Genomic DNA, 11272 nt, shown 5'->3' on the forward strand with positions numbered 1-11272 from the left:
CCCAGTCTGCACGTTAATTGCTTGCAGACGCAGATGTTGTATTTTTTTGTTTTTGAGATTCTGCATGACTCGCGAAAACTTAACGGAAGACCTGGTGCGATTTTCACAGCCCACGACGTAAGTAGGCATTTTTGACGATACCGAATAATACGCAACTCAATCTGCTGTAATGACTTTTCTGACCCCGACATGCGCAGTGGGAACAGCCTGTGACGTGAACCGTGAAGGGGTCTATAGTCTGCAATTAATCTTTAATTGTTGTATGTTGGCTATTTTGCAATACATCACCTCAGCATATTTCTGAAGATTTTCAAAGACAAAAAGTGTCAAGAAAATACCAAAAAGGATGCAGTTTTAGCCGTTATTTGAATCAAAATCATCTCAGTATAACAAATCATGTTAGAGACAGTGTACGGTACTAATGTACTCTGTGTACTCACATAACTAGTTGGTAAGCTCTTATCCTCCAAACTGGGTTAAGGAATAACAGTTCAGAATTCATGGGTATGCCGTATTCAAATATAGTCTGGTAGGGTCCTATCACAAAAAAATGACAATAAAGACTCTGAAAACTCAACATTCTTTTTATATTAAAAACAGCACTCAAGACAATATGAATCTTAATTTATACATTTCCAAATAGTAATCAATTTGATTGCTATTTAATATGATATCAATAGCAAAACGATGTATGAGAAGATAATATATTTTTATTAAAGTTGGCAGCAGGTCATGTCACTTTCTTGCCTGATTAATAACCATAATATGTACAAAACTACATATACTAAAAAGATTGGTTAACTGTTCAGTTATGTCAAATAAAATGATTTATATGTATAAATGAAACTTACCTTCTGTAATGAATGTATATAAGTATTAGCAGTCGTTTCTCATTGGAAGTCATCCATGTCAGGTCTTCTTTAATAAACTGCCCTAAAAACAGCATCTCTTCTGAATGATTTGAAGCAAGTCTGTACTTTTACCAAACTAGCATCTATAATGACAGAAAAACAAATGTTTGCCATACACGTTTTACACTTTCGTATGTATTTGCTATTTGCATCTGTCTGACATCTAGCGCCACGAAAAGCTTACAACACACAATGCATCCAATCTGTGCATATTCTGAGGTAAAATGAATTGTTGGTTTGGCGATATTTTCCCTGTTTGCATACATCTAAAAAAAAAAAAAAAAAAACACATGACGATGCGGTTGCGGTTTTCTCTGTGTTTTTCAGTAATTTGAATAATTAACCGATATCCGTGCACTCACGTGCATGTAAACGACCTCGTTAACTCACGGTATCTAGCCTATATGATTACCTCATAACGAGCATCATATGGTGAATAAACGAGCTTTCATTTAACTTAATTTCATACCTTCAATTTAGTGCATGCATGTCGCGTTTTATCAGGGTTCAATTCTTACATTCATTCATATCTCCTGTTAATATTATCCTTCTTGGCAGTGCTTTAAGTGGCCCAAAAGAGGTGCCGGTACTCATATATATATATATATATATATATATATATATATATATATATATATATATATATATATATATATATATATATATATATATATATATATCTTTTTGTTTTTTTTTTTGCTGACTCGACTCCTATATTGAAGGGGTTTTATATTCAGCAGTCAACAGACGACCTTGTAAAAAATAATAAATCCTTTTATAAGTTTGTGGATTTGCTTGAGCTAGAAATAGCCACTGAACATAAATAAGATGTGCAAAAGGATTTTGAAAAAATACCATTGGAAAGGAAAGAGCTACTGTAGAGCTTTTGAACATAAATAAAATGTGCAAAAGGTAGATATGTGAGTAACATTTTCAGCATGGTTAAATGCTAAAACTAGTTGTTCAGATAGAAAGAGCTTAACATTTTTTTTTTTTAAATGACACCAAGACCATGTCTATGGGTTCAAGAATAACAAAATACTGGCCATTTTAAACTCGAAAGTCATTTATTTTGTCCCATTGTTTTCCATTTTGCGGCTGGTAAAACTACTGTGTAGGTGGTTCAAATTCATTTAAATTTCGCTCACTTGTAGTTTAGCAATTAAACTAAATGTCTATTACAATTTCAAGAATGTTGTCTGCACATCGCCTGAGGAAATCCGAAGTTGCGTCGAGGGGAACCAAACTGACAGCCGCGACAGCGGAGATTATCACGTACCTACAAGGCTTGCGTCTGACCTGCAGCTATCATTCTGGCTTGGTGGGATGTCAGCCAGCGAGTCCTCTGATTCTGACCGTGTTCTTTTACTACTCAGAGTCTAAAACAAGGAGGGCATATTAAGTGTTCATTGTATTTTCATTTTAACCGAGCAGCTATGGTTGCGCGTTTCACACACCTCTCCAGAGCACGTTGACACTGACTGACCGTCCGACGCATGCGCTTTTAACTTGTAAACGCAAGGGTGTATGGGTAATGTAGTCTCTGCTCTCGGTGGGACGAATAAGGAAGCGTACATTAACGGCGCCCTGAAAAGCCGCAGCGCAGCAAAGGATTCAATTAAACCTCTGATTTTTATACAGATGTGCAAATGAGCGTTCCGGTACGCTAAAAGCACGTTCTGGGCGCACGGAGAGGTGGTGGTACGCTCAAGAGCTATTTTTAGAAGTGGCGGTACTGAGTACCGGGGCGTTCCGGCCCACTTAAAGCACTGCTTCTTGGTTAAAACTTTTAGCTAGAAGTTTAACTTTATACCAAACTAACAAGGGAACAACGTAACACAAGGTAGCTCTGATTAAACTGAACCAAATAACGAACAAAGGGGAAATAAAATGGGAAAAATATCTTATTTAGGTTTTTTGGCAAATGGCTGCGTAGAGTCAGACAGAGAAATAACAGTTTAATTTAGCTAAACCATGTGAATATTATGAGATTTACCTGATCTCTTCAGTCCTCCTTTGAAAGAAAATGGCGGTAAAATCCCTGACAGGAAATGTTTAGTGGAGGCGTGGCTTGATTTACACCGCTCAGTGTGAAATCTGGTAACACCCTTGTTTTACACTGACACTGTCGTGGATATAACACTGGCCTAGCAATGGCAGTGTTATTTTATTACCAGATAGTGTTAAAACAGCATCAACACTGTGTATTTAACACCATCCCTGAAAATTTAACACTGGTGATTTTGCTGTGTATAATATGATTTTTTTAAAATTGGCCAACAACCACACCATAAAGCAGGGACAGCAGCCCATTGTCTAATTTTCCATACTGGCACTAGGCTGGTCCAATCATCTCTTAACAGGCTCCACCCCTTCCCCTCTGTTTCTTGTGTGTGATGCAGTCAGTGTGGATACATACTATTTTTGTAAGACGTATCATACATCTCACACTATTTTTGTCTGACGAGCCCATAAGACTCGCACAACGCGGCCATTGCTTTCTTTTTTTGTTTCTGTTTTTACGTAATTCATTAATGGTGCTAAAAGGCGCTGTGGCAATGTACGGCATTTTCCAAAAAAGTTAGCATAAGATGTTTTTTTCCTGACAGACCAGTCCAGGAGACACCTAATCAGCAGCTCATTGGTTCTTTTTTATTTGACATTTGGCTAGCCCAATCACAACGTTTCGGGCTTTTTTATGAAGCATGCGGCGTCAGTCAAAAACACAAGTGATAGACCAATGGGTGTTTGCAAAATGACAGTGATTACACTGCAATACATACAGTGTGGGGAAAATGATTAGGTAGCTATATCAAACTTTTGATCACAGTTTTTATCAAACATCTTTTACTCATTCCAAACCAAATCAATCTTAATAACTACCATCAAGATTACAAAAGATTGTAATCTACTAAATATATACGCTATGGTTCTGGGTAGTTGCTTGCTAGCCGAAGTCAACAGCATGAATAGTGCAGTATGAGTTATATGCCAAAGTTCAATATTTTGGGTTACAGGTTTGTTAAAATCTCTAAGGTAGTATGCATACCAAAGTGTTTACGCCGGCGCATGTTTTCAATTGTTTTTCATAAAAGCGAGGAGCTGACACCAGTACTTTGCGTTTTTTCCACGCTCAGCACTGAGCGCTCATTTAACGACTGATAAAAAAGCATAACCAAAGTGCTCAGCTGAATAAAAGCTGGCAAGCACCTACAATCAGCGTCTGCCTGCCATTTTTAGCTGCGTTTAAACGCTTTTCGTGTACACGCCCCCTAACCCTCTACATGAGCATTAGTGATGGCATTAGTGATGCTTGTAAAATAAAGAGGACTAATTACAGTACTATACTGTTAACTTCACATTAATAAATTATATGATATATGTCGAATTATACCACAGGGCTGTTGAATGCTTTATTCTGATTGGTTGAGAAATGCTCCACGGGTGTTGATTATTATTCTGTAAACCTCACACCTAACCTTTTAAATGTCTTAAAAATAGGCACCAGAGCAATGTTTGCGGTAACCATTGTATAAGAGGAATAATTGACTCCGGTCCTTTGAATTATTTGAAAATACCACATTACGCAGTACCACCTTGGGTGTGCATTATTTTCTTATAATTCAACGGCCCATCGTCAATTATTCCTTACAACAGTTCTTTCTGGTTCTCGATCTATCTGATTGGCTGATAGCCGTGAGATATTTCACCAGTATTATCACTGTAATTGCTTCACCATTTTGTACCGTTTACGTACCGTTCCACCACTGGTGATTTTAGAATGAGTAGGGGATGCATGAAGCACTTGAGCGGTACGGTTACTCACATACCTATGACTGTAAAAAACTGTTAACAGGGTGGATGGTCACACGCTCATACATTCAGTTACACAAACGCTGTTTTAAAAGACTTTCTGTTTTATGACTTTTCTATTTATCAAGAAACAGTAATATTGAGAAACAGCTATTACATCTATTTAGTTATGATGGACATTCAAAGCAAATTGCCGAAAGAGTTACCTTCAAATCTGTCGCAGAAGGAAGTATTTCCTCACAAAATAGGCTTTTAAAGACACACTGTTGTGGTTGTTGTTTTTTAACACCCTTGTTAAACAATTAAACAATATCGCTCACATAGTTGTGTGATATAGGTCTATCAGCATGGCTTTGATTGTCTCCTGTACTCGGGCCTCATCCCAGCAAGCAAAAACCGAGACGTTAAAATGGCGGCAAACTATAGACCCAAAATAGTATGGCTATCAGTAACCCACTTCTACCCTAAATCAGTGGTTCTCAAACTGGGGGCCGTGGCCCCCTGGGGGGCACTGAGCTGATGCCAGGGGGGCCCCTGGTTTAATAACATTTTATAAAATTTATAAATTTATCATAAATTCTGTGTAATTAAATGTTAGAAAAATAAGGCTACTAACCAACAGCACTACATTAAATAATTTAATATGTTTTGTTTAATTCAAATTTTAAGTTTTGGAATGTTTTGTGTCATAAATTTTCTTTGGGGGGGCCTTGAAGGGATGCACCGTATATGAGAACCACTGCCCTAAATAACCTTGAATTTGGTTACATGCCATTTTTGCCAAAATAACTTGAAGACGATATTTCAACATGCAAGTAAAGTCAACAGGTGTACAAGGTGTTTGCTTTCATTTGTCCTAAATGGATACATATCGTCTATTCTTGGGCTATGGTAGACGTCTATTAAATTTTGACTGACATCCTAAAATTTAGCTTTGTTTTAGCCAAAATTGCTGGCTGGGATGCTTCTGGCCTGATATGCCATATCACACGACTATGAGGGCATTAGAACGATCATCTGATACCTTGGTACTGGTACTACACAATACTTCACTGTTAAACAACTGATTTCAAGTAAAATGGGTTTTGTTTCCCTAGGAAATGAAAAGCCCACTGACATGAATTTACAGGTCAAAATCACCCTATTGTACAGTGTGAAATTATTTGATAAACACACACACATCACAGTTTTCAGGAGATAAACGTCTTCATCCAGTACCAGTGATTTCCCGCTGCTAGTAATCATCAGGGCCAGAGCTCATATTTGAAGAGGCACAGACCAACCATTGTTTGTCTTCCCCATATGGTGTTTCTTATTAGTCACAGCTATACTCTGTGCATAGCTGTTGACCAACCCAGTGTGTGTGTGTGTGTGTGTGTGTGTGTGAGAGAGAGAGAGAGAGAGAGAGAGAGAACGAGAGAGAGAGAGAGAGAGAGAGAGAAAGAGAGAGAGAGAGAGAGAGAGAGAGAGAGAGAGAGAGAGAGAGAGAGAGAGAGAGAATAGGCCTTGTTAATTAGGATGAGAAGGAGAAGGAGTGAGTGTCCCATGCAATAACATATACCAACTAAAAGACTAACTACCTTGTCAACTAAAACATCCCAGCAAGCAATTTTGGCTAAAACAAGGCTAAATTTGGACTGTCAGTGAAAGTCTAATGGACATCTAACTATAGCCCAAGAATAGACGATGTGTGTACTTTTAGAACATGTAAAAGAAATGAAAGCAAACACCTGTTGACTTTGCTTACATTATATAAAATAGTACTTTTCCAACTTATTTTGGCAAATGGCATGTAACCACATTCAAGGTTATTTTGGGTTAAAGTGGGTTACTCAAAGCCGGACTATGTTGGGCCTATAGTTAGCCGTCATTTCATTGTCTCGGTTTTTGCTTGTTGGGATAATAACTGTTGCACATCTGTTGTTCATACCATGTTGGTTCCACAGCATAGTTGATGACATCACATATGGCGCTTTTCCATTGCATAGTACCCCACGGTTTAGTTTAGTTTGGGTCGGGTCAGCTCACCTCACTTTGGCGTAGTTAGCTTTTCCATCGAGTTTAGTATCACTTCGCAGTGGGAGGGATTTAGGCGTGTCGTTATATTTGCGCTGCCCACAGCTGTGACATCATACAAGTGAGAGGAGAGCGTTGTTGTACATTCCCATACATTCATTTATTTCTCAGTCCGCCACAAAATTAAAATTGGCCACCACAAATAGATGTTTGCACATCGCGTTTATCACTACCTCTGTATCACATGACAGTTTCAAACACCCGCGGCGTCAGTAAACGGCGCTCTGCTAAGCCTCACTGAAGTTGCATTTAAGCATATAATGCTGACGTGCTCGTCGCGAATGTTCCGCCACAAACTGCAAGCCTGGAAAAAACTGTTATGGTGTCGCTGATTGTCAACATGTGGATGTTTTTCGTCGCTAAAAGGGTGTTTGGGAACTTATAGCAGAGCACAGATGACAACATGTTTGCTCGAGACAGCGCAAGCTAGCCTAGCACAGGTAAAGCTAGCGATGACGCTGTTAGTGACGTTTCTTTCAGACCAATCAGTGATCTACAGTGTTTTCGCGTCACGTTTGGTATCAGCTCGGGTCGCTTGGAACCCCAACCGAGGTGGTACGAAAAAAAGTATCGGGTACCACGTACTGCACCTAATGGAAAAGCTCCCAAAAGTGAGCTGACCCGACCCAAACTAAACCAAACCGTGCGGTACTATGCAATGGAAAAGCGCCAATAGAGGATGAAGTAATACTGTCTACTAATTAACCCGTTTAAGATTGAATTAACGTGAAATTATATATATATATATATATATATATATATATATATATATATATATATATATATATATATATATATATATATATATATATATTTATTTATTTATTTATTTATTTATGAAATGGTTAGTTCCAATCCTTGATTCTGATTGGTCAATAGGTGTGCTTTATTCACGATAAAACACTGCTATGACCGCTTCACCCAACGGTTTTATTTAATATCACTGCGCCCTTAGCAACACCCTTAGCAACACATAAACATATAATGAGACAAAGGCTGCGTTTACACTTGGCATTAACAACAGTTTATGGTTAAAATATAAATATACATATAAGTTCAGGCAGAGCCAAAAGCCCGTTATTAAGGCAGAATAAAACAGTGGAGCCGGTCATGTTTCACGCGGATTTTGTTGTTGATTTAAAGCATGCGGGTGAAAGTCAAGTTCAGGTAAAGTTAAACAGGACATTCATCCGCGGTGCGGACGCTATAAGAAGGCTTTTAAAGCTGAAAAATATAACGCTTAAAATGTGAACATCACGGTTGTTGGGGTTGCTTGTTATTCTCTGCTGTTGGCTTCTCAGTAGCACTGTACAATACGGGATTGCGTTAGCGCGAAAACCCTAAATCCTGTGGCTAAAGACAGCTGTACCCATTTTGATTGACAGCTATCCACCCAGCGCGCGTCTCCCCGCACGGATCCGATCACACATCCAGATACAGAAGCCACATTTATGTGACAAATGTAAATGCGCCGTGTCCTGATATACGAATGATCGGATCTGCGTGAACGGATCACCGAGATCGCATGTTAATGCAAAATGTAAACGCAGCCAAAGTCTGAGAACAGTTTGTTGTTTTTATTTGAGCTTTCATGTTGTTGTTCGCAGTCAGGGACTATTTTTTCTAGCGGAAGGAATGCTTTTATTGATTTTAACTTCATGAAAGTTGCACTAATATTTTTTTACTTTAATATTGTGTGGTAACCGTTTTATAAAAGCAATAAGGTACTCGAGGCAAGTGCTGTATCGTGTATAAGTAACGGCTTCGCGTCGTGCCTAACAACGCCCTTCAGCCGTTACTTATTCACGATACAGCACACCCTCTCGTACCTTATTGCTTACATATATTTAAGCAATATGGCTCGAGTAGGAGTGTGATATAGCTCTATATCATCACGGCTGTGATTAGGCCAGAGGCACGAGGCCGTAGGCAATCAGAGCCGTGATGATATAGAGCTATATCACACGACTCCGAGAGCGATATTGCTTTTATACAACAGTTCGACGGCACACGTTTGAAAAACGAAAACAGGAAAACAACAACGGAGTTATTTTAAAAGCCTCTTTGTTTTGTCTGCTTAGCAAGATTCGGTAATCGTGATCCAGAGCAATGAGCGGACGTCAGGGTTCACTCGCCCCGCTAACCACCGCCCTATCTGGGCTACATCTGTGACAGGGATTCCCTGGCTCTGGTGTTGGCCCGCGGTCTGTGTTTGATGGTCAAAATTGAGATCAAATCAGCAGTATTTGGTTTCATGAAACTATTACTTGTTTTCTTATTCATATTTTGTGTTGTTATTGTTTTGGCACGAGGTAAAAGTTCTCAACGCGATACGAGCACTCGCTTATTATTAGGCTTTGTTCTTGTCAGTACTATATAAAACAGATTTTCATAAGTGTCACAGATGTTTTTGCATGCTGCTTATAAATATATCAGTGGCGATATCTCATAACGTGTTTTAATAGTCACGTCACGATAAAATAAGTTATCAATTGTCCAATTTAAAAGCTGCAGTGCTTACCTTGCAGTTCCACAGTGTTTTCGCGTTCTGAGGAGAGAGATCGCTTCAGAGAATTAATTGTTTTTATTCCTTTTTCCAAATGTTAATCGTCCACACAATGTGACAATACTCCACTTAAGTTTAAAGTTACATCCAAGAGCGCTGATCTTTGACGGGATTCACAGACTGATTCACGAGCTAGTGAACTAATGAGACACACGGAGAGTGTTTAAAAACAGCGCATCTGTGCTGTCAGAGATGAGCCTAATAAGAACCTCCATTCATTCACTAATACTAAAATTATATAATAAATAATAAATTATATAATGGTTGATACTAAATGTACTGCATGTTGCTTGCTTAACTTAAAATAAAGCAATAAACCCCCACGAAGCAGTGGGTTACCAGTGCATTTTATAACAGCTAAGGGGCGTTGTTAGGCACGACGCGAAGCATAGCTGTTATAAAATGCACTGTAACCCCTCTGCTTCGCAAGGGTTTATTGCGTTTATAAAACGGTTACTTCATATGCATAGCAGGGTTTCACAAAATGAAACACAAATAAGTTGTAATTATATTAGTACAAATATTGCTCTTCCGCAAAGTAGTTCATCAGAATCAAATGTGGCTGCAACAGAGCGCAATTCTCAAGCAACACAGACGCAGCAAAGACACAATGAAAATATAATTTAAAACTGTGGTGTTTATTTTTATAAATCAACATTCATCTAAAATATACATTAACATTTATATCGTGCAACTGTTGAAGTGATGATCAAATATGCTTGGAAGCATGCTTAACTCTTTCCCCGTCGTTTTTTTTTTTTTTTAAGTTGCCCGACCCAGTTTTAGTTTAATGCCTAACAGAAAAACTATCTTCTTTAAATAAACATAAAATATCAATGAAAGAACAGACCATCCGCTTTCCAACAACAACAACAAAAAACATTTCATCCTACCTTCATTTGTTCTCTTATCACTTATCCCCTCTCAAATTTTCAAAAGCGGAGATAATTCCAATTTTGTGAAGAACTTTTGTAAGAGATCAGATTCAGAGCCATCAAAACTCACACGTTACGCTAAATCCACCAGAACGCTGTTGTGTTGAGTAAATGCGTCAGTGTTTAAGTTGGGTAAGATTGCCATCTAGTGGACAATAGCGGAAATATCCATTTAATACAAAAACAATGCAGAGAACGTTTTCTCTTTATTGACGAAAGGACTCAACAATATCTATTACATTTATCTGGATATCGCCATAATTGTGCAAATGTAGAAAAATTTTAATATGATTAAAGACTGTGGTGTTTATTTTCATAAATCAGTACGCAGCAACAGTTGCGCAGTGATACTTGTGATGCGGTCTGAACCGTGGGTTTACCGGGGTATTTTATCACGGCTTAGAACGCGTTTCAACCAATCAGAAGGAAGACCCAGAACGAGACGTTTTATAATTAAGCAATATCGCTCGAATAGGAGTGTGATATAGCTCTATTAGGCCAGAGGCACGAGGCCTACGGCCTCTGGCCTAATCACAGCCGTGATGATATAGAGCTATATCACACGACTCCGAGAGCGATATTGCTTTTATACAACAGTTCGACGGCACACGTTTGAAAAACGAAAACTAGAAAACAACAACGGAGTTATTTTAAAAGCCTCTTTGTTTGAGAACTACTTCTCCCGCCACGGATTTGAGGGCGGCCAGAATGACAGGTAACACTTTCGGCTGCTTTGAATCTCATGTTAAGTCAATGTACGGATTCCCCGTTTTTAAATATTACAATTTCTTGGTCACAAAGTGTAGTTTTAAGATTAGTTCAGTTGAGAATATATATGTATTATTAGTGAGATTCGGTACGTATGAGAACTAAAGCATGAGCGGACGTCAGTGTTCACTCGCCCCGCTGACCACCGCCCTCTCTGGGCTACATCTCTGACAGGGATTCCCTGGCTCTCATGCTGGCCTGAT

General features: G+C 38.6%; 1 long non-coding RNA gene across 2 annotated transcripts; it reads right to left on the minus strand.

Moving 5' to 3' along the window:
- Positions 1 to 232: 232 nt before the first annotated feature.
- On the minus strand, positions 233 to 3171 carry LOC141369266 (uncharacterized). Of its 2 annotated transcripts, XR_012372842.1 has the most exons (4): positions 2908 to 3171; positions 852 to 994; positions 441 to 537; positions 233 to 300 (listed from the first exon to the last, which is right to left on the minus strand). It is a non-coding gene; the product is annotated as an uncharacterized lncRNA (long non-coding RNA). The 2 variants fall into 2 exon arrangements; XR_012372841.1 differs by lacking the exon at positions 2908 to 3171 and having other exon boundaries at positions 852 to 1383.
- Between the last annotated feature and the right edge of the window lie 8101 nt (positions 3172 to 11272).

This window comes from Misgurnus anguillicaudatus, chromosome 13 (assembly GCF_027580225.2).
Source record: "Misgurnus anguillicaudatus chromosome 13, ASM2758022v2, whole genome shotgun sequence".
NCBI classification, from domain to species: domain Eukaryota; kingdom Metazoa; phylum Chordata; class Actinopteri; order Cypriniformes; family Cobitidae; genus Misgurnus; species Misgurnus anguillicaudatus.